This window comes from Nannobrachium achirus, assembly GCF_963921795.1.
Source record: "Nannobrachium achirus genome assembly, chromosome: 20".
NCBI lineage: Eukaryota > Metazoa > Chordata > Actinopteri > Myctophiformes > Myctophidae > Nannobrachium > Nannobrachium achirus.
Window position 1 is genome coordinate 17,343,404 of NC_137827.1, and position 20,851 is coordinate 17,364,254.

The 20,851-nt window shown below is 43.9% G+C and overlaps 1 protein-coding gene and 1 long non-coding RNA gene across 2 annotated transcripts in view; both read left to right on the plus strand.

The window, feature by feature from the left end:
- dnajc17 (DnaJ (Hsp40) homolog, subfamily C, member 17) overlaps positions 1-20,851 on the plus strand; it is a 337,059-nt gene that overhangs the window by 137,436 nt on the left and 178,772 nt on the right. The gene's annotated exons all lie outside the window — the stretch shown is intronic.
- Positions 9,434-20,851, plus strand: part of LOC308305426 — a 135,319-nt gene continuing 123,901 nt past the window's right edge. Inside the window, exon 1 of the long non-coding RNA XR_013963114.1 lies at positions 9,434-9,613. This is a non-coding gene — a long non-coding RNA (uncharacterized lncRNA). The remainder of the gene's footprint in view (positions 9,614-20,851) is intronic.

A 20,851-nucleotide genomic window follows, 5' to 3' on the forward strand; every position in this document is an offset into this window, starting at 1 on the left:
TCTTTTATTTTATCCGCTCTCGTTGGCTCATTTCACTGCCGACGGACAAGGGACCGACTCAACAAAACCGAGCAAGTCCAGTTTCCCAGTTCTCGGTCGATAACGCTCCCGACCCGCTGCCGAAAACCTGACGATGAGCTCCCGTTCGGCAACCGACGCTATCCGCAGCCTTCCACCGCCGAATCGTCGACGAATCTGTGCGGTTAAAAGTGGCCTTTAGAGGGAGTGAGGAGGACTGATGCAGCATGAAGATCTCTCCTCTCTTCTCCTTGCCTTTCCTGCCTCCGCCGACGAGCCAAGCTTAAATGGATTGCACAGTTTGTATACCGTGCACGGGCTCTCACGCTCGCACAAACACACACATAACCACGTGTGCGCGCATGCGTGCACAAACAAAGAGAGAAAAACTAATGTTGTGTTCTTTTTAGCTGTATTTTGTATCTTACCGTAAGCTACAGTGCTTAGGCTCCATAAAGCCACAAACTTGATTAAAATAGTTTTAGCCAAATGAGCATATGGATGTCAGATGTTCTGCCCTTCTCTCTCTCTCTCTCTCTCTCTCTCTCTCTCTCTCTCTCTCTCTCTCTCTCTCTCCCTCTCCCTCTCTCTCTCTATCTCTCTCTATCTCTCTCCCTCTCTCTCTCTCTCTCTCTCTCTCTCTCTCTCTCTCTCTCTCTCTCTCTCCCTCTCATTCACTACCTTCCCTTTACACGCAAACAAACCTAAGCGCATATTATTTGGAAACGCACACAGGCACTCACTAACGCACACAGGCACTCACTGTGCACTTGCATAGAGTACGTTCATGCACATACACGCACACACACATACAGACAGACAAATGTTTTCCTGAGAACATTTGCAAATTATCCACCTTGCCTGCTCCAAGTGCGCGCGCACGCACGCACGCACGCATGCACGTCGCACGCACGCACGCACACACACACACACACACACGCACGCTCCCACACGCTCCCACTCAGGCCTGCTCTCTGTCACGTACCATCTCCCTCTGGGTCGGGACCTCCCTGCCGCTCAAGCTGTGTGACTTGGCAGTGCACACCGCTGCACTGAACACAGAAGCCTGGCTATCACGTGTGTGTGTGCGTACGTGCGCGTGTGTGCGTGCGACAGAGAGTGTGTGTGTGAGCAGGAAAGAAACCGAGGTTCCACAGTTGTGACTCTCAAGCCTTTTAATTTCATGAAAGGACCCCCACTTTGAAATGCATCAGGCCATTTGATACCCCAATCTACACTTATTATTTCCTCTGTGTTAAATTGACCCAGGGAGTCCCTGGCTGGAACCCACTCAAGGACCCCTAAGTGTACCGTGTGGACTGGTATTGTACTGTACTGTATGTGCACACTTTGTAACTTACAGTAATGTGTATGTTTGTTTTCTATGAGGTCAATTTGCCCAGGTGGCTCCTCCTTATCGCTGTGGCTCCAGACCCTAAATAAACCCCTCTCACAAGAGAAACAATTGCTGTAATTAAGTCACGGCTTCCCTCTCGGCTTCTCAGCAGTGGCAGAAGAAGTACTCCTTTTTTCTCTTTCTTTAAAAAGTGTAAAAGTATCATTACCACAATAGACGACACCACAGTAAAAGGTCATCGGGACACCAATGGCCTAAACGTTAACAAGTATACAGTACCACAAATAGGCTCTAATGCAGCCTGACAGCGAGTCGCAAGTTCGATTCCCAAGCCCGACGGCCTTTGCTGTCTGTCACTCCCCATCGCTCTGTTCCCAGTCCTATCTTCACTGTACTATTCGTAATAAAGGATTATATTATTTAAAGAGAGAAAAACTATGTTTAAAAGTACTCATTGCCCATTTCACCTTCATATTGGATTGTAATTAGTAATACATTCATGTGTTTGTCACTTTAATGTTTCAGCTGGTAACGGCGGTGCTTCGTAACTTAACCTATAACAATACATTATTGTTTATCAGTTAATTTGTAGTTAATGTGTTGATTTGTTGTCATATTCTGAAAACCAACTACTAACTAAAGCTGTCAAATACTCTATATCCCTATTGCTGAGGTGGTGCGCAACACCTGCCATCAGTTCCCAGAACATACCGTGACTCACTTGCTGCTATATTCTATACGCTGAGTTGACTGACGGACACAAATACAACATTTGAAAGTATACTGTATACATGGATGCTGACCACAAACATATATTTTGGAATTGTCCAAAAATGTACAATTACTGGGATGATGTGTGGTCAATAATAAAGGAGATATTGAAATACAAAATACCGAAGACAAGTGTGGTACTGTATCTAGGAAACTTGATGCAGGAAAACACACATGGAGACGACATGTATCTGGTCACTAAAATGTGATAATCAAAAAATGTTGCACTCTGTTCAGTTGGTACATATGACAAACTGCAAATGAAAAACATGTTTAAAAAAAAAAAAAGTAGAGTATATATATAAAGAAAGTATATACTGTTGTATGAAAAACTGGAAATACTCAAAATTGTACTTTTGTGCGTTAAAAAAATACTTTCAACATCTGCTACTCAGACGTTCGTTGCTGCGCCATAGCGGGGCCCGTCTCGCCTCGTCCCCCTCCATATATATACTTCATGTGAACTCCCCCGTGCCCAGCTAAGAATCCCCCTCCCCCCAAAGGCTGTTTGGCTTGGCTGCCCGCCCAGACCAATGCACCCTCTGTCCCGTAGCCATCAGGGTCACTTGGGAAGACTTGTGTTTTCCTTCATGCATGTTCTCCAACAACATTTCGGCTCCCCCACTTCCTCCCTCTCCGTGACATGGAGGTTTCTGGCAGCTGGGCGGGACCAGGAGACAGTCGAGAGAAAGAACACAGCGGAGCGGAGAGCTTTATCGGTTTCCTCCCAACACTTATCTCAAAGCGACGATGTCATGAGTTACTACAGAAGGCTGGTTAAGAGTCCAGGCAGTCTGCCTCGTACTCTGTCTGGAGTGCAGCTTCAGTTTTCTTTTATCCACATTTTTTCCAAAATCTTTCATATATATATATATATATATATATATATATATATATATATATATATCGTCACTGTCGGGCAGAAATCTCGTATCTCCAAGTTTCAAATTTGTAAATATTTTCGCAAAGCAAAGCCCTGCTTCATCACACAAGGCCGTCGCACAAAAGTAGTGAAAAAAGCAGATCTACAAGAAGTAAGACGCCTCAGGGCGTCTTACTAGTGATGTGGAAATCAGGGATGTGGAAATCAGGGATGTGGACATCAGGGATCTCCATATATATGGGCATAAAAGGGATTTGTTCCCCTGGCATCACAGGGATCTCCCTATCTCCATATATGGGCATAAAAGGGATTTTGTTCCCCCTGGCATCACAGGGATCTCTCTAACATGGCGTCATTAATATTGATGACGTCAGGGATATATTGACATAAAAGGGATTCTGTTAGTGTGACATCACAGTGAAGCCAGAGCGTGATGTCAGAGCGGCAAACCCATCATAGACCATAAAAATGTGTACCTTCGGTCGCAGTTATTGTGACTAGAGTCAATGCAGTCGGACCTGAAGTACAACTTTAGTTCCCATATATTTTATACATACATACACAGATATGGTTCTTTCATATGTGTGCCGGAATGTCCTATTAAACGCTAACACATTTCATGTGATCAAACACACGCAACAACTGAGATCACGTGGGATGGAATTTGCGAATCCCAGCCGCATCCAAGACCTGCTGAATTTGTGTCCAAAAAAACCGAGGGCATAGGCTATATGCCGGCAGCGATTGCCAGGAATTTGCTAACCGATCATTAGCCTGACTGCCAGCTTTTCTTCCACTGGTCCAACATTTTTTACACTACCAAGACACGACCAAAAAATGTCTTCCTTCATTCCCTGTTCCCCCCGTTGCAAGTTAAAAGCTGTTCCCTCGTCTTACGCCACAAACCCCAGCCTTCTTAGTGGCTTTGGCTTGCGTAGCGTTCCTTCGCTGGCAACACACTGGCGTTCAGTGTTCCGTTACTGCTACCTCCAGGGGTGTCGCACCAAATTCTGGGCCCCGGGTACAAGGATTCACTCAGACTTTGTGCTTTAACTATTGAAAAATAGCAGATATACAAGCTCATAGCGCGGGTATATCTGCTGTTTTTGAAAAATCGTGAACATTTGTGCGGAGGAGGATTTCAGATCCTTCTAAGGTTTTTTGAAAAAACCTATGTTTCTATGTCAGTGGTGCTCAAACCTTTTCATGTGAAGGACCCCCCAAATGATATGTATTTGGCCACGGACCCCCATCTCAAAATATTTAGTTCCAGGGACCCCCCAGAAGCTAAATTTGAGTTACAAATGTTCGCTTTGAAAGTACATAGCCCATATTCAAAGATTTGCACACATTTTCACGACTTTTCAAAAATAGCAGATCAACAAGCTCGCAGCGCGGCACTCGGTGCCGCGCTGCGAGCTTGTATATCTGCTATTTTTAAATAGCTAAAGTATAAAATAACTAAGGCCCCTCCACTTTGGGCCCTAGTAACTCAGTCCCACTTTCCCCCCCACTTGTGACGCCCCTGGCTACCTCCAATGATGAATGTCCTTGGCCTTTGTGGAGTCACATCCATCCAGCTGGGGCATTTCCGCAACGTTTGCGTATATCGTTTCCCTCGCGTGTTGTAGTTGGCGAGGCAGGCAACAAGTTCTGCTTACCTCTGATTAGCACTCTGACAAATTAGCGCTCGTTTTTGCTAAACAATATGTCTGCTTTGTTTCCAATCACGGGATAAGTGAAAGTGAACACGTACATCAGGGGTTCCCAAACTTTTTTGGCTATAAGGGCACCTCTATAAATATTATTTTCATCCGAGGCACCCCTACAATATATTCCACATTTTCCCTCCCAACACCTTATTGCGACCGAAGTTCGCACAGTTTAGTATGTGAAACGGCACATGCTGACTCCGTCTGGTGTTTATGCCATATTTTAGCGATTACGTTGGCAGGAAAACGTTGAGATAATAGCCATTTTGGTTAGAACTGACTGAAAATACCTTTGTACTTCATGTTTGAAATGATACTAAATATGTTTTAAGTGTCCAAATAAATTCCAAATATGATCAAATTAGCTCGCGGCACCCCAGGGTGCCCCGTCACCCACTTTGAAAACCCCTGACGTACACTATATACTTCCTAGTAATAATGTTACCCAACATTGTGCTGACTCGCCATAACATCTTTACGGCGTAGCTCGGCAAGAGGCTAGCTGTCTGTAAGAGGGTCAGCCTGTGTGTGTTTCTGGAGCTCAGTGTTAAACTTTGTTTGAGAAGTACCTCATATATATTATATATTTTCGGAAGCATTCAACGCACATTTTATAATGGAAGTCAATGGGGCTCAGATTAGGCTGAAACCTTGCGCAAACGTGGAGACATGGCATACAGCATACCTGGGCAACTGGTGGCACGGGGGCCACATGCGGCCCCCACCTTCACTTAATGTGGCCCGCAGGTTAATATCTGAATACTGATATATTATTGGTTTCAGCTGTCAAAATTCCAAACATGCAAACATGACCCGCTTTAATTACTTCAGTCTATATTAGTAGTTGAATGACTAGTATAGTAGTATTAAAATGTTAGTCTTGAATATGTTTTAAGTGTCCAAATAAATTCCAAATATGATCAAATTAGCTCGCGGCACCCCAGGGTGCCCCGTCACCCACTTTGAAAACCCCTGACGTACACTATATACTTCCTAGTAATAATGTTACCCAACATTGTGCTGACTCGCCATAACATCTTTACGGCGTAGCTCGGCAAGAGGCTAGCTGTCTGTAAGAGGGTCAGCCTGTGTGTGTTTCTGGAGCTCAGTGTTAAACTTTGTTTGAGAAGTACCTCATATATATTATATATTTTCGGAAGCATTCAACGCACATTTTATAATGGAAGTCAATGGGGCTCAGATTAGGCTGAAACCTTGCGCAAACGTGGAGACATGGCATACAGCATACCTGGGCAACTGGCGGCACGGGGGCCACATGCGGCCCCCACCTTCACTTAATGTGGCCCGCAGGTTAATATCTGAATACTGATATATTATTGGTTTCAGCTGTCAAAATTCCAAACATGCAAACATGACCCGCTTTAATTACTTCAGTCTATATTAGTAGTTGAATGACTAGTATAGTAGTATTAAAATGTTAGTCTTTTTTATGTCCAATGTGTATAAGTTCATAAAGTTAACGTAAAAATAACTAAATGCATTTGAAATTAAATCAAAATGTTACATTTCAAGATTCCGATTAAAACATAACAAAAGATAATTCAGGATTCCAATTCAAAATAGCCGATCTACAAGCTCAGGATTCCAATTCAAAATAGCCGATCTACAAGCTCAAAACGTGCGCGACACGTTTTGAGCTTGTAGATCGGCTATTTTTGCTTCTCTTACTGGAGATGAGAGGTTTTTGCTCAACAGTAACAATATGCAATGTGGCCCACTGGAGTGAGTGTGGAAATATAGTGGCACTCTCAATCATTAAAGTTGCCCACCCCTGGCATACAGTATATATGGCATAAAATTCACTGTTTTCCAAACCGTGGGTCGTGGATCTAAAAGCTCACAACGTGTCGACGCGTTGTACAGTAAACTGTATTAATCTGTAGCTACTGTACAAAGCTACCACGGTGACGAAAAACACTCCATTTCCCGAAATGCAGCGCGAGCGAGATCACGTGACCGGGAATCTGTTTCCCTCATTCACATCAGTGTAACGCTGCTGCACAAATGTGCATTTTTCTCCTAATCTAACTTTTAAATCTGTCATGTACTGTCTGGTGTATACTCTTATTTTGTAGTGATGTCCCAGTGTTTCCTGTTTGCCTTGTGTTGTCGCTGCCTGTCTTGTCTCACCTGTCCTGTGATTAGCAAATGTGTGCACCTGTGTCTTGTTAGTCTTCAACCAATCATGTGTTAGTCTTGTGTCTATTTAAACCTCCCTCTGTTCAGAATCAGTGTCCTCTTGCCAGAAGATTATAGTTGTTGTCATGGTGTGTTCCTGTCCTGCTGTAATGCCACCTTGTATTGTGAGTTTGTTAATAAATCATCATTGAGCTCCTGCCTGCCTGCGTAGTTCTGCACTTGGGTCTAACTCTTGTCTCATATCGTGACAAAATCACCTTCATGTTTAAAACGCGGCCTTCTCTACCGGCCGTTAAAGCACTGATGCCTGTGATTGTTAGAAAACTGTCCTGACTGAAAGAAAACACTAGTGTAAAAATAAACAGGACATACTCGGATAACATTTACTCAGATTACTTTTTTGCCAGGCCTTCAAAAGAAGCTAAAATGGCGGGTTGCCAAGGGCACCTGCCGATTAAATGTTGACTAATCCTGGGCACCCTATGTGCTAATCCAGGGGTGCCCACACTTTTTTGACGTGAGATACTTTTAACTCTTCCCATGCCACAGACGAGAATTGACGAGAATCATCGCAAAACCCGTCAGTGCCAATGACGGCTTTTGAATAATAAAAATTGATTATTTTTTTTATTATTATTATTATTATTTTTTTTTTTAAGATGTCAAAATGACCTGAGATCAGAGAGATGCTTTTCTCTGTTTGTGTGTTGGCTCCCTCGTTTAGCTGATTGAGAAAATGTGTGTCCATTCTAGTGGATGGACACTTTTTTGTATTCATTCAGCTCTATCTCTGGAACCATTTGTCTGATTGACAAAATTATTTTTGCCACTGAATCACAACAGCTGTGTCCGTTTCTGTGGGGGAAAAAAATCTAAAAAAAATATATATATTTTTTTCATTGCATAGTAAAGAAAAACAGATACAAAATCCTGGCACAGGGACCTTGGGGCCATTTTGGCCCTGGCAAAGAAACTGTTAAAATGACTAGCTCAACATGATCTACCCATCCAAAATGTTTTAGCTGAGGGCCTGAGGGTGGCTTTGGAATAGCAGCACTGGCGTTACATTTTAGGGGGAAATAAATGGGAAATGGTCTACCTGCACACCCTTGGTGATCTACTGGTAGATCACGATCTACCTTTTGGGTAGATACAGGTTAGATTAGGATACAGGTTAGATTAGCAACTAATCTAACCTGTATCCTCTGTATGTTTTGAGTGATAATTTATTCCGTTTATTGGCGAATTTTGTATTTGATGGCTTGCACTGGAGGAAGCTAGTTGTCTGCTTTGTACCAACTTTGATGTTAATGCTTCAATGGAAAATCCAATAAACAAATACAAAACATCTAATTTCTCTTTTGGATCTGGAGTTTGGGAAGTTTGGGAACCACTGGACAGATGACTGACGTCACATCAGGCTGGCCAGATGAAGACCAAAGATCCACATGGGAGCCACGCCGTTCCCATGCGGATCCCCGAGATCCACATGCGTCTATTTTCTTTTTGGTTCTCGTTCTCTGGTTTCTCTCTTTGTATAACATTGTATAACACTCTGGTCTCTGCCAATCGTTTCATCTCCGTGCCCAATGACTAGGAAACGGTCCCCTTTGATTGCTTAACTGCTGCTTAACTTTCAGTTAGATCTCTCCTCTGTTATCCCCTTATGGTTCTCAGGAGGAGAAACTGCAGCTAGGGCCAGTCAGGAAGGAAGGAGGCAGGGGCGTCACAAGGGGGGGGGGGGGGGGGGGGGGGCGGGCGGGAGTGGGACTGGGTTACTAGGGCCCAAGGTGGAGGGGCCTGGAATTATTGTATACTTTAGCTATTGAAAAATAGCAGATCTACAAGCTCACAGTGCGACACCGAGTGCCACGCTGCAAGCTTGTGGATCTTGAAAAGTCGTGAAAATGTGTGCAAATCTTTGAATATACAGTATGTACTTTTTTTAAGTGAACATTTGTAACAAAAATGTTGCTTCCGGCGGGGGTTCCTGGAGCTATGGAGGTCCGTGACCATGTTGTACATATCATTTTGGTGGGTCCTTCACATGAAAAGTTTGAGCACCACTGACATAGAAACATTGGTATTTTCAAAAAACCTTCAAAGACTTGCACAAACGTTCACGATTTTTCAAAAATAGCAGATCTACAAGCTTGTATATGTGCTAATTTTTCAATAGTTAAAGCACAAAATAACGCAGTGAATCCTTGTACCCAGGGCCAAATAATTTGGTGCGACACCCCTGGAAGGAGGTCCTGGTCCATTTGTAACAAAAACGTTGCTTCTAGCGGGGGTCCCTGGAACTATGGAGCTCCGTGGCCAAATACATATAATTTTGGGGGGTCCTTCACTTGAAAAGGTTTGAGCACCTCTGACATACAGTAGAAACATAGATTTTTTTGGAAAAACCTTCAAAGACTTGCCCAAAGTTTTCAAAAATAGCAGATCTACAAGCTCGAGCTTGTATATCTGCTATTTTTCAATAGTTATAAAGCACAAAATAACGCAGTGAATCCTTGTACCCAGGGCTCAGAATTTGGTGCGACACCCCTGAGTGGAAGGAGGTCCCGGGATCAGCTCTGTCTCTCTCTCTACACGTCCAAGAGAGCGAGGAAGGGACGGCACATGCTGTACGTGCAGCGCTGTGCTGATGTCATCATGATACCTGATCGACTTCTGAAGGTGCCAGATTGTGTAATAGCAGCCGTCACGGTGAGTCACACGCAGGCACGTGCACACATAGACATGAAAAAGGGGGCTTGAGCCCCTGCCCTTTTGTCCGTCTGTAAAAAATGCCCTCTCTCCAGACCACGAATGCAGTTTTTTTCTGTGGTGAAAGGAATGCAACCGCCCTCTCTCCATGCCTTACTTGAAGGCAGCATTCAAACTCTTGTCCAAACTCTCCTGAACTTGGATGTAGCGTCATGTTGAAAGAATTGCCCTCTCTGTGTAGAAATCCATGCCGTTAACAGTACACATCTCCAGTATTCACTTGATTATGCTTAGTTCAGTGTATTTTCTCCAAAAGGCCCTGTTAGAAATTTCAGCCCCTGCCTCTTTAACATTCTCTGCACGTCCCTGGTCACACGCCCCCTCGCTCCTCTCTCTCTCTCTCTCTCTCTCTCTCTCTCTCTCTCTCTTTAATATCCCCCCCTTTCTCCAGTGGTGGAAAAAGTACTCACGTTTTACTGAAACATAGAAATACTCTGTTAGGGTGCCCTCACACCAAAATACCTATGAGAGTGGAATCCGCGTTCCGCCAATGCATTTCAATGAGAAGGGAGCGTTTTTTGCAGAAATCCTCTGCTGGCATGAAACCGCTTCACTCTTATTGAAATGCATTGGTGGAACGCGGATTCCACTCTCATAGGTATAAGTAAAAGTCTGGAATTCAAAATGTATACTTGAGTAAAAGAGTGAAAGTATTGGCATCAAAGAATACTTAACTCTTACAGTGCCTATCCCGAACAAGTTCGGCTTTATTTCAATCCAATCCAATATTTTATTTGCTATTTTACTTACCCCGAGCTGCTTGGAGCAACGTGGGTGGTCCTTGCTCGTCCAGCGCTAGCCAACGAGAGACGCTAGATGGTCCGACGATTTATTCCATTGAAAATGGTTTAAAATAAAGTTTAGAGCCCCCCAAAAAAACCTCAATATATACTGTCGGCGGCGTGACGTATGCCAGGGTGCCTATCCCGAATTAGTTCGGGATATTTAATAAAATGAATTATTTAATCGGAGGCCTCAACGAAGCCCCGGTCGAAATTTCCATCCATGGCCGGGACTTAGACTCGGCCATCCACGGGCCGTAGTCGCGCTAACGGCCGCATCGTGCCGCCCACTCCAATGATAAATCACATCTTTAGACAGGATTTTCTTAGACAGACCCAAAGAAAAAGTTTTTAGCGACTGAAATAGCTTTAGATCGGGCTTCTAAATGGGTTAGCATTTTGGCTACGTGTCAGCTAGCTTCCTCCCCGCGTCACCCATAGCATTGGCTGGAGTGAAATCCCAAGGCACTTGGGACAGTGTCGACGGAAGCTAGAGCGAAGGTCTATGGAGAGGAGAAATTTCTGGCACTCTAGCGCCCCTTGAGGCCGGCAGCACTGTATGAGTTAAAGCACCAAAACGAAATGTTTAAAAATGGCCGATCTACATGCTCACAACGCGTGTAGATCGTCTATTTTCGAATAGCTGAGGTATAAAATAGGGCTAAAGTGCTTAATGTATATTTTATAATATTATTATAATTTATATCTGCAAAGTAACTAGTATAAGTAAGTTTTCAAATAATTGTAGTGGAGGAAAATTATAATATTTGGGTCCGAGGTGTAGTGGAGTTGAAGTAAAAGTATAGAAAATTGGAAATACTCAAGTAAAGCACTGTACTAGTAAGACACCTCAGGGTGACATGCGACCTCAGGGTGACTTGCGACCTCCCTAAAGGGCGAGGTCACACCAATTCTTGGCCATCTGGCCAGTGATGTATATGGGACCAGTTACACATATATGGGGACCCCTGCATGATAGTCAACAATGTTATGTCAAAACATGCCCATAAATGGACATTACCAAATATGGGCATTCCCAGATATGTCCTGAATGGAGGAGAAGCATTGATAGATCAGGGATACCCATATATACGAAAAGACGCGTGACATCACTTCCTGTACTGAAAGACGGACGGACAAGCTGCGACATTTCTCATGGTATACTGCGACCTTCGGTCGCAAACAAATACATCAAAATTGTACCTAAGTATAGTACTTAAGTAAATGTACTTACTGTAGTTACTTTACACCACTGCCCCCCCTCTTTCTCTCTCTCTCACTCTCTCTCTCTGGCCAGGGACCGCAGCTGGCTGTACTTTGCGCTTAAGCAACTGTGAATTTGAACACATGACATCACTGGCCTACTGGGGGCAGGGGAGGTGTCTTTGCACAAGCGCCGTGGGACAAATATTCCGATGCTTAACACCCATGTTACTCCACGTAGGGTCTTGAAGCAACACGGGTCATTTGGTGGTCATTGGCTCACGTCTCTCTCCCTGCACTCCTGTTGGGACTGCACTCCTGTTGGGACTGACAGACAACAGGAGGGGAGCGGAGGAGGGGAGGAAAAGAAAATACATTATCATCTGTGCTCTCCGTTGTATTGATGACCAGGGACATCACAACAAGGGGGGGAAAAGTGGGACTGAGTTACTAGGGCCCATGGTGGAGGGGCCTTACTTATTTTATACTTTTAGCTATTGAACTAGACCAGGTCAACCTGGTTGTGCCAGACCCCCTGTCTGTCATCATCATTTATGACATCATGCCTTTTGTAGGCATGTCATCATCATGTCATCATCATATATACCCTTTATATAGAAAACCCGGACAGACATTTGCTTATGTAGGCCTACCCATTTCATGGGTCTGGCAAAAATAGCAGATATAAGCTCACAGTGCCGCGCTGCGAGCTTGTAGATCTGCTATTCGTGAAAATGTGTGCAAACATTGGAATGTATGTATTTTTTTAAGCGAACGTTTGTAACTCAAATTTTGCTTCTGGGGGGTCCCTGGAACTAAATATTTTGAGATGTGAAACATAGGTTAAAAAAAAGGATTTTAAATATAGGACCTATAAGACTTGCACAATGTTCATGATTAAACAAATAGCAGATCTACAAGCTTGCAGCGCGGCACTCGGTACCGCACTGTTATTTGCTATTTTTCCATAAAGCACAAAATAATGCGTAATCATAATGTGTTCCCAGTCTAAATGGGTTAAACCCCCTCCCCCTATGAAGAACATTCATGGGGGGCCCGCAGTGAAACCTTGTACACAGGGCCCAGAATTTGGTACTGGTCTCCATTGTATTGATGACGCTTTTTCTATGTTGTAGTTCTATATTGCAGTATTTCCAAATTGCAGTATTGCTACTGTTACTTAATGTGAGTACTTTTTTCCTCGACTGCTGTTAGTAATCCACTAGGATGATAGGCGTTTTTCTTTTTTTTTTCTACATGGATTTAGTAGACAGACCCGGAACCTGAGAGAACCAGTAAGATGCCCTAATTGAGCGCATGCACATGGGCGCGTGTATGCATCCGCCATGGGTGACAGCAGACTGGGCGAGCGCTGGCGCTTTGGCATGGGATCGACTTTGACCAAAACAAATGCACAGACCAGGTTTAAGTTGGACAAGATGTCGCCATATTTTCCCAAATATGGAGAGGACTGACATCTGACATCATAGATGTTTGATGTCAAAATGTGGCCATATTTTCCCAGATATGAGTGACGTCTGACATGATACATGTCTGACGTCATAGACCACATGAGACTGCAACATCATTGAGATTTGTGATGTCAGAACAGGTCGGCTGAGCTGGGATATGGTGTCACGCACTGTGACGCACGCACATGATCTGGAGGTAGGTACTAGTAAGACACCTCAGGGTGACTTGCGACCTCAGGGTGACATGCGACCCCGCCCTAAAGGGCGAGGTTGCGCCAATTCTTGGCCATCTGGCCAGTGATGTATATGGGACCAGTTACTCATATATGGAGACCCCTTCATGATAGTTATGTTATGTCAAAACATGCCCATATATGGACATTATGGGCATTCCCATATATGTCCTTAATATTGATAACATAATATCCTTAATAATGTCCTTAATATTGACAATATAGGAATCTCCATATATGGGCATAAAATGTACGTAAGTAATGCCAAGCAGGGCCTTGGTGAGTTAGGGCTTTTTATTGACAGTAGGCTGACAGGAAATGGGGAGAGAGATGGGGACTTGAGGTCGCCAAGTCAGGACTTGAACCTGTGACGATGCAAAAGCTGGATTACCAGCCTAGATGTCTGGAACACTACCCATGTGTTCCAGAGCAGCAGTTGATTTTCAGTACTGTGTGGTTCATTTGTTTCTCATTTTGGTATGTTGTCACCTTGACTTTGTTTATGAAGACATGACTTGTTGAGATTACTTTTTCCAATATGTCTTCAAATGCAGTGTTGTCATTCTCTTTGAAATTTGTCAGTGATTCCTGGGTCATGTTGTGACCCAGCAGTACCTCAGCTGTTTCGTGGAAGCATGTCACCCATTGAACATCTCCAGAGCGTTGCGACGCGTTGTGAGATTGTAGATCTGCAATTTTTTTGGCAAATGTTCCACCCCAGGATAATGGATTTCAATTTATCGCGATATCGTAAACCGCAAACCGCAATTTCCTTTTTCACAATAATCGTGATATGAAATTCTCATATCATCCCGTCCCTAGTATGAAGTGGGTTTGAGTGGTTACTTTGGGGGAGGGAGGAGGGAAGGTTGATGTCAGCTTTGGGCCAAGCCAAGACCAAATAGGAGTCATGGGATGTGAGCCGTGGGACTCCATGTTTGGGAATGCTGCTCTGCGGAGTTCGCCACATTGCAGTGTGCGTAGCAAAGCGCTGTTTTCTCAGCTGGTCCAATTCGAGGAGGAGGAGGAGGAGGAGGAGGAGAAGGAGGGAGGCAAGCAGTGGTTGCTTAAGACCCACATGTTCGCTCTGGCCCTCAGATGCAGTTATTATTATTCTAGGTGCGTGGTCCTTTGTGACAGTGCGTTGTCGTCGCGGTCGGCCAGAAACCTTGTATCTCCGTGTGTCATGTTTTAATGGGTTTTCTCCATAATAAATGAATGGCAGTTCGAGGGTCTTCGACAGGGGGTCCGGGACCCTAGGGGGTCCTCAGAGTTACTACAGGGGGTCCTCCAAATCTTTGAGTGATAGAATCTTTTCATCTCCTTTTTTATATTAACCACTTGAACCCTGGCATCCATATTCTGAGAACTTTAGCCAAAAATAGCATATCTACAAGTAAGAGATGGAGCAGGGACCCCCTCAACCTTTTCATAGATTCAATATAGTTTCATTTCTTGACAGTACGATCATCAGTGTATTTTGGATTCATGTCAACTTGTGTTTACAGATATTTAACCACTTGAACCGTCAATACTTAATACATTTGACCTTTCACTCTGTACGCGAGGCGTTGTTCTCAAAATATGGACGCTGTAGGATTCAAGTGGTTAATGTGAAAAAAAAAATGAAAGAAAAAAAAAAACACAAAGATTTGGAGGACCCCCAGACCCAGTAGTAACTCTGAGGACCCCCCGGACCCCCTATTGAAGACCCTTGGCTTTGGACATAAAAGGGTTCCACCCGACAGAAACTACTGTATATCTACTGTATACGCTTGGCTAGGGCTGTCACAATTATTACATAATCGTCTAATCGCAATTATTTAATCGTTTCCATGATGAAAAATTTTCATATATAAAAAAAAGTCAAAAAGTAAAGCATCGCGACGCGTTGTGAGCTTGTAGATCGGCTATTTCCACTATCAAGGTTCTTTTTCAAGTATAAAGTTGTCAAATATGTCAGTAATTTTTTTGTATAGTTAGGTTATGTGTCATATCTACCATGTGCAACTTCAAAGCCTACAAGCCAAACAGAAATGTAATTGTCAACGACAAAAACACAATTAAATTGTTAATCGCAATTATTTGAGTGACAATTAATCGTCATGTAAAATGTCATAATCGTGACAGCCCTACGCTTGGCTGAATCCTAGTTGGCCTCCCCCACATAATGCTGACCCAACCCAAGCACAATGGCAGAAGTCAAACACTTTATATCGCACATGCCGGCTAGTCGGAACCGATTTGCTTTATAGTTTGTTCTGAGCTGGAAATTGCCAGATTTGTAAGTGCTTTGAGTGCTTTAATAGGAAAGTTACTCACTGGATAGAAAAGTCTATAAAATTTGCAGCCCTTAAAAGACATGATGTTGAACTAATGATAGGTTAGGATTGGCGGTTAAACTCATGTTGAGATTAAAGGCTAGGGCTGATAAACTGTTGGGCTTGGAGAATGTCCGGATTTCTCTGTACCATAAACCATGGGCCAGCCCCCGGTGACGTGCGCGCGTTGTTCTTGTGCTTCCATCCTTGTGAGGACGAATAGAAAGGGCTTGAATTTTTTTTTTTTTTTTTTAGAGGGGACAGAGGTTTATTAGGGGGTAGGTGTTGATGGACTGGGTTAGAATTAAGATGGGGCTTTAGGTTTGTGTTTCATTAGAATTAAGAGTAGTTTGTTTAGCAAGAACCTACTGTTCTGTGTGTGTGTGTGTGTGTGTGTGTGTGTGTGTGTGTGTGTGTGTGTGTGTGTGTGTGTGTGTGTGTGTGTGTGTGTGTGTGTGTGTGTGTGTGTGTGTGTGTGTGTGTGTGTGTGTGTGTGTGTGTGTGTGTGTGTGTGTGTGTGTGTGTGTGTGTGTGTGTGTGCGTGCAGTGGTGTAAAGTAACTAAGTATATTTAAGTATATTTTAAAATGTTCCAATATTTCCTATTTCCAATATTTTTACTTCTACTCCACTACACCTCGGATCCAAATATTGTACTTTTACTCCACTACATTCATTTGAAAACTTTAGTTACTAGTTACTTTGCAGATATATACGTTATAATAATATCAGTGACCTATTTGACAATGGGAACTTTATAACTTGCTCAGATCTGAGAGCGAAATATAAACTTGGGAATGATGGTACATTTTGGAAATATTTCCAAATGAGACATTGTCTGGGCAGTACTTTTGATGCTGGTGAAAACCCATTGCTTGATTATTTAAATCTACCACACGAAGCTCATACCGCCTCCGTATTTTATAAAATGTCAAAACAACAGTTGGGTGATACATGTGACAGTCTCAAACTGATATGGCAAAGGGATCTGGGTGTGGATATTGAAGATGAACATTGGAAAGGACTTATAGCAAATGCAGGACAAGGGATCAGAGAAGCAAGGGGAAAATTTATTCAATATAAAATAATTCATAGATATTACTACACACCAACTAGATTACAGAAAATGGGAATTGCAGAGAGTAATACATGTTGGAAGTGTAAAGAAGAAGTTGGCACGTATGTCCATATGATTTGGGAATGTCGCATGGTGTATCCTTTCTGGTGTACAATTCTTGATTACCTGTCAAAATGGTTGGGATTTACCATACCCCCACTACCACTGCTCTGTCTTTTAGGAGACAGGACAGTGGTCCCTGGGTTAAATAAAAAAGCTTTTGTAATAGTAAAGGTTGGACTGGTCACAGCAGCCAGAATCCTGCTGCGGAACTGGAAAACCCCAAGAACTCCTGTTTTTAAAGAGTGGAACGAGGAGATGATCAAAATCACATCGTATGAGTACATGCTGGGAAGAGTGAATGGTATGGGAAAGATGAAAGAGATATTTCTAACATATATGACACTTATTTGAAGATGTGAAGAGGTTCCTACTTTTATTTCCTTTGTATTTTTATTTTTGTATTATCTTGGACTGACTGTATATATATTTGTACCTGTTGTTGTGCTGCACTGTACCACCCATTACCACTTTTTGTATTAAGAAGAAAAAATAAAAAACATTTGAATTATAAAAAAAAAAAACATACATTAATCCACTTTAGCCCTATTTTGCAACTTGGCTATTTGAAAATAGCCGATCTACAAGCTCACACCGCATCGCAACGCGTTGTGAGCTTGTAAATCTGCTATTTTCAAACAATTAGTACTTTTACTTTTGGTACTTTAAGTACATTTTGATGCCAATATTGTTGTACTTTCACTCAAGAAAATGTTGAATTCCAGATTTTCTTTGACTTGTAACAGAGTATTATTATTTTGCAGTTTTGAAACTTTTACTTAAGTAAAAAAAAATAGTACTTTTTACACCACTGCATGTGTGTGTGCGTGTGTGTGTGTGTGTGTGTGTGTGTGTGTGTGTGTGTGTGTGTATGTGTCCCATAAGCATGCAGGTTCTATCCAGGTCCTTTGGACTGTGCTAAGGATAATTGGTTGGTACATTCCAAGTTGCTCTCTTGGACCGGCCCTTCTCTGCGGCCCCGGCTCAGATGCTCTACAGCCCATGTAATTCCCAATTTCCAACGCAAGAACAATAAACGCAACAAGTGGTCTGCTCGCGGTGTGTACACAGTAACCTATCTCGCAGAACACACGTTTCCTCTCGCACTGGCAGGCCCCTATCCACATAAATTTTACTCGGGCAAAAGTAAATCTCTTTCTGAACCAGAGAGAGAAAGAGAAGGGGGGGAGGAGAGGCAAAACAGAGTGTAGCTGTTGGCAGACGCTTCTGGCAGCTCCGCGAGTACCGCGATGCAGAGCAACTTGTATTAGAGTGTTTCGGGGAGGGGGAGGGGGGGGAGGTTAGTATGTCTTATTTATACTGGCAGCGTGGAGAGAAGCGCTACCTTGGAGGTGGTGGTGGGCTGCAGGGGCCTATATATCGTCGCTGTCGGGCAGAAACCTCTTATCTCCAAGTTTCAAATGTGTACGTTTTTTCGCAAAGTGAAGCCCAGCTTCACCATACAAGGCCGTCGCACAAAAGTAGTGAAAACGGCCGATCTACAAGCACACAACGCCTCGCGGCGCGAGGCGTTGTGTGCTTGCAGATCGGCTGTTTTCACTAGTTTAGTTCATTTTTTAAACGATAAATGCAAAACGAACGCTTTTGGACATACAAGCTTTCCACCCGGCAACGACGATATCTTACCTACTGGCAAACCGCGCCAGCGGGTGGTGGGTGTCTTCGTCCGTGTGGGGGCAGAGGCTAGGGAGGGAGGAGGGGGGGGGGGGGCACAAGTTTTTTTTGGGGGGGCCGTACTGATGAAGGGGAGAGGGAGGGGGGCCTATACACTGCTCAGGGAGTCAGCCAAAGTGCAGGCCTCCCTTAATGGCTTCTCCACTGCTATGTGATCCCAGTTCGGAGAATTGGAGCAGACACCCAGACTCCTGTCTCCCCCCCGCTCTGCCTGCCGCGACGGGGGCCGCCGGTTCGGTCGGTCTGTGGGACGTTCGTTTCGAGGCGGAGCTGTGGGGGAGGGGTGCGGTGGGGGGTGGTGGCGGTGACGGCGACTGGAGGCATCTCCCTAGCTTCTGGTGTGTCCTGATCACAGCGGAGTAGTGATGGGCAAATCCTGTTCATTTCAGTGAACGAATCATTACGTTCACGGCAATGATCCGTTCAAATGATTAGTTCAAATGATTCGTTCATAGCGCGATCGTCCTGTGAAAAACACAATCGCGGGAGCGTTCTTATTACGTCGCGAGTACAGCCCGCTGTCCCTTCCTGTGTGCCGGGGGCTATTTAGCCTCTATCATAGTCCAAGGTGAAGAGCTATCACCTCACCGCAGTGTCGTTTTTTTGCTATCACTTAGGCTTTGTTATACATTTTTGAGCGGTGGTCACATGCACCGTCTCCATAGCGTGGCCGTGTGTGTATCCGTGTATGTACCCTGTATGTATGTGTGTTGTGAACGAAAGCGTGAACGACACATTTCAGGGATTTGAACGAATCGTTCACAAGTCTCGCTAATGATTCGATTCTTATGAACGAATCACTCATAAACGACACATCACTACAGTGGAGGTGCTGGTCGACCAGACCACAGCCCACCTGTGTGTCGGTTCACTTTCGGGGAGCTGAGTCATGCGCCGCGTCACACGTTCGCAGAGCTCACTCTTCCTCTTAGTGGGAGCGTTTCAGGCAAAAATCGTGCACTTTATGAAAGAAGCATGAAATTTGGCACACAGTTAGAACATGCCATATGGAACATTTTTGGCTATAGGGGATCGCAGATTTGTCTTGGGAAACCTGTGGGAGCCAATCAAAGTTGGGCTCTCATAGACTTTACTATAGAGTAAAATAATACAAAAAATAAATATGCTTTAAGTAGCATGTGAGGGGTCAAACCAGGTGTTTTTCGGGATTCTGAATTCAATGCAAGCATTTGTTTTGCACGAAAAACATTCCTTTCCGAGAAACGGCCACCACAAAACTGTTGAAAAGTGATGACTCATCACTAAACCATACTTTTATCACTTATATGGGGTCCGTTTCTAGCCCAAGGAATGGTTTTCCTGCAAAATAAATGTTTGCATTGGATTCAGAATCCCGAAAAACACCTAGTTTGACCCCTCACATGCTACTTAAAGCATATTTATTTTTTGTATTATTTTACTCTATAGTAAAGTCTATGAGAGCCCAACTTTGATTGGCTCCCACAAGTTTCCCAAGACAAATCTGCGATGCCCCTATAGCCAAAAATGTTCCATATGGCATGTTCTAACTGTGTGCCAAATTTCATGCTTCTTTCATAAAGTGCACGATTCCATCAAAATACTGCCCGAAACGCCTGCACTATCTTGAGTCATCGAAATAATAACTCGCCGCAGGTTTGATAAGCGGCACCTCTCTCCGACGAAAGAAAACCCGCGTGCACTCGACGTTAAGCTCCACCATATGTCTCGTCGTCCCGATGAGGGAAGAGGGACGCTTTTTGTGACATTGCTCAAGTCCAACCGTGTCCTAAAATGGGCTTGAGCCCCTGCCCTTTTATCTGTCTGTAAAACGTGTCCTCTCCAGACCATGAATTCAGTTTTTACTATGGTGAAAGAAGATCGGCTATTTTCGCCAAAAAGTTTTGCCGCAGAGGTGGAAATAAATGAGGGGTGGACCCCTGGGGGACTCCGGTCAATGAAGTATGTACTGTAGCTTTCAAGTGATTAACTGCTTTTCGCCTCCTGGACCAAGAGATGCCCACAACGTTCACCGTGCTTATGGAACATCGGTCAAATTGTTTTGATCGTAAATTTCCCATCAACGGTTTCCACTCTTGGCCGCGCGCGGCCTTCGGTGCCCATGCAGTTGCGTGTCCAGTTTCCCTGCGTCACCAGATACCTGACTTTATTTTCATAAACTATCCCTTTTCTATTTATTTGTAGTTCTCATCGCGGGACCACCGCAGTAATGAGAGGAAAAGCTATAATTCACCCCTGCTTTACACTACGGTATTGTGACTCGCCATCGAGTCATTTATCTTCATCTAAAACGGCC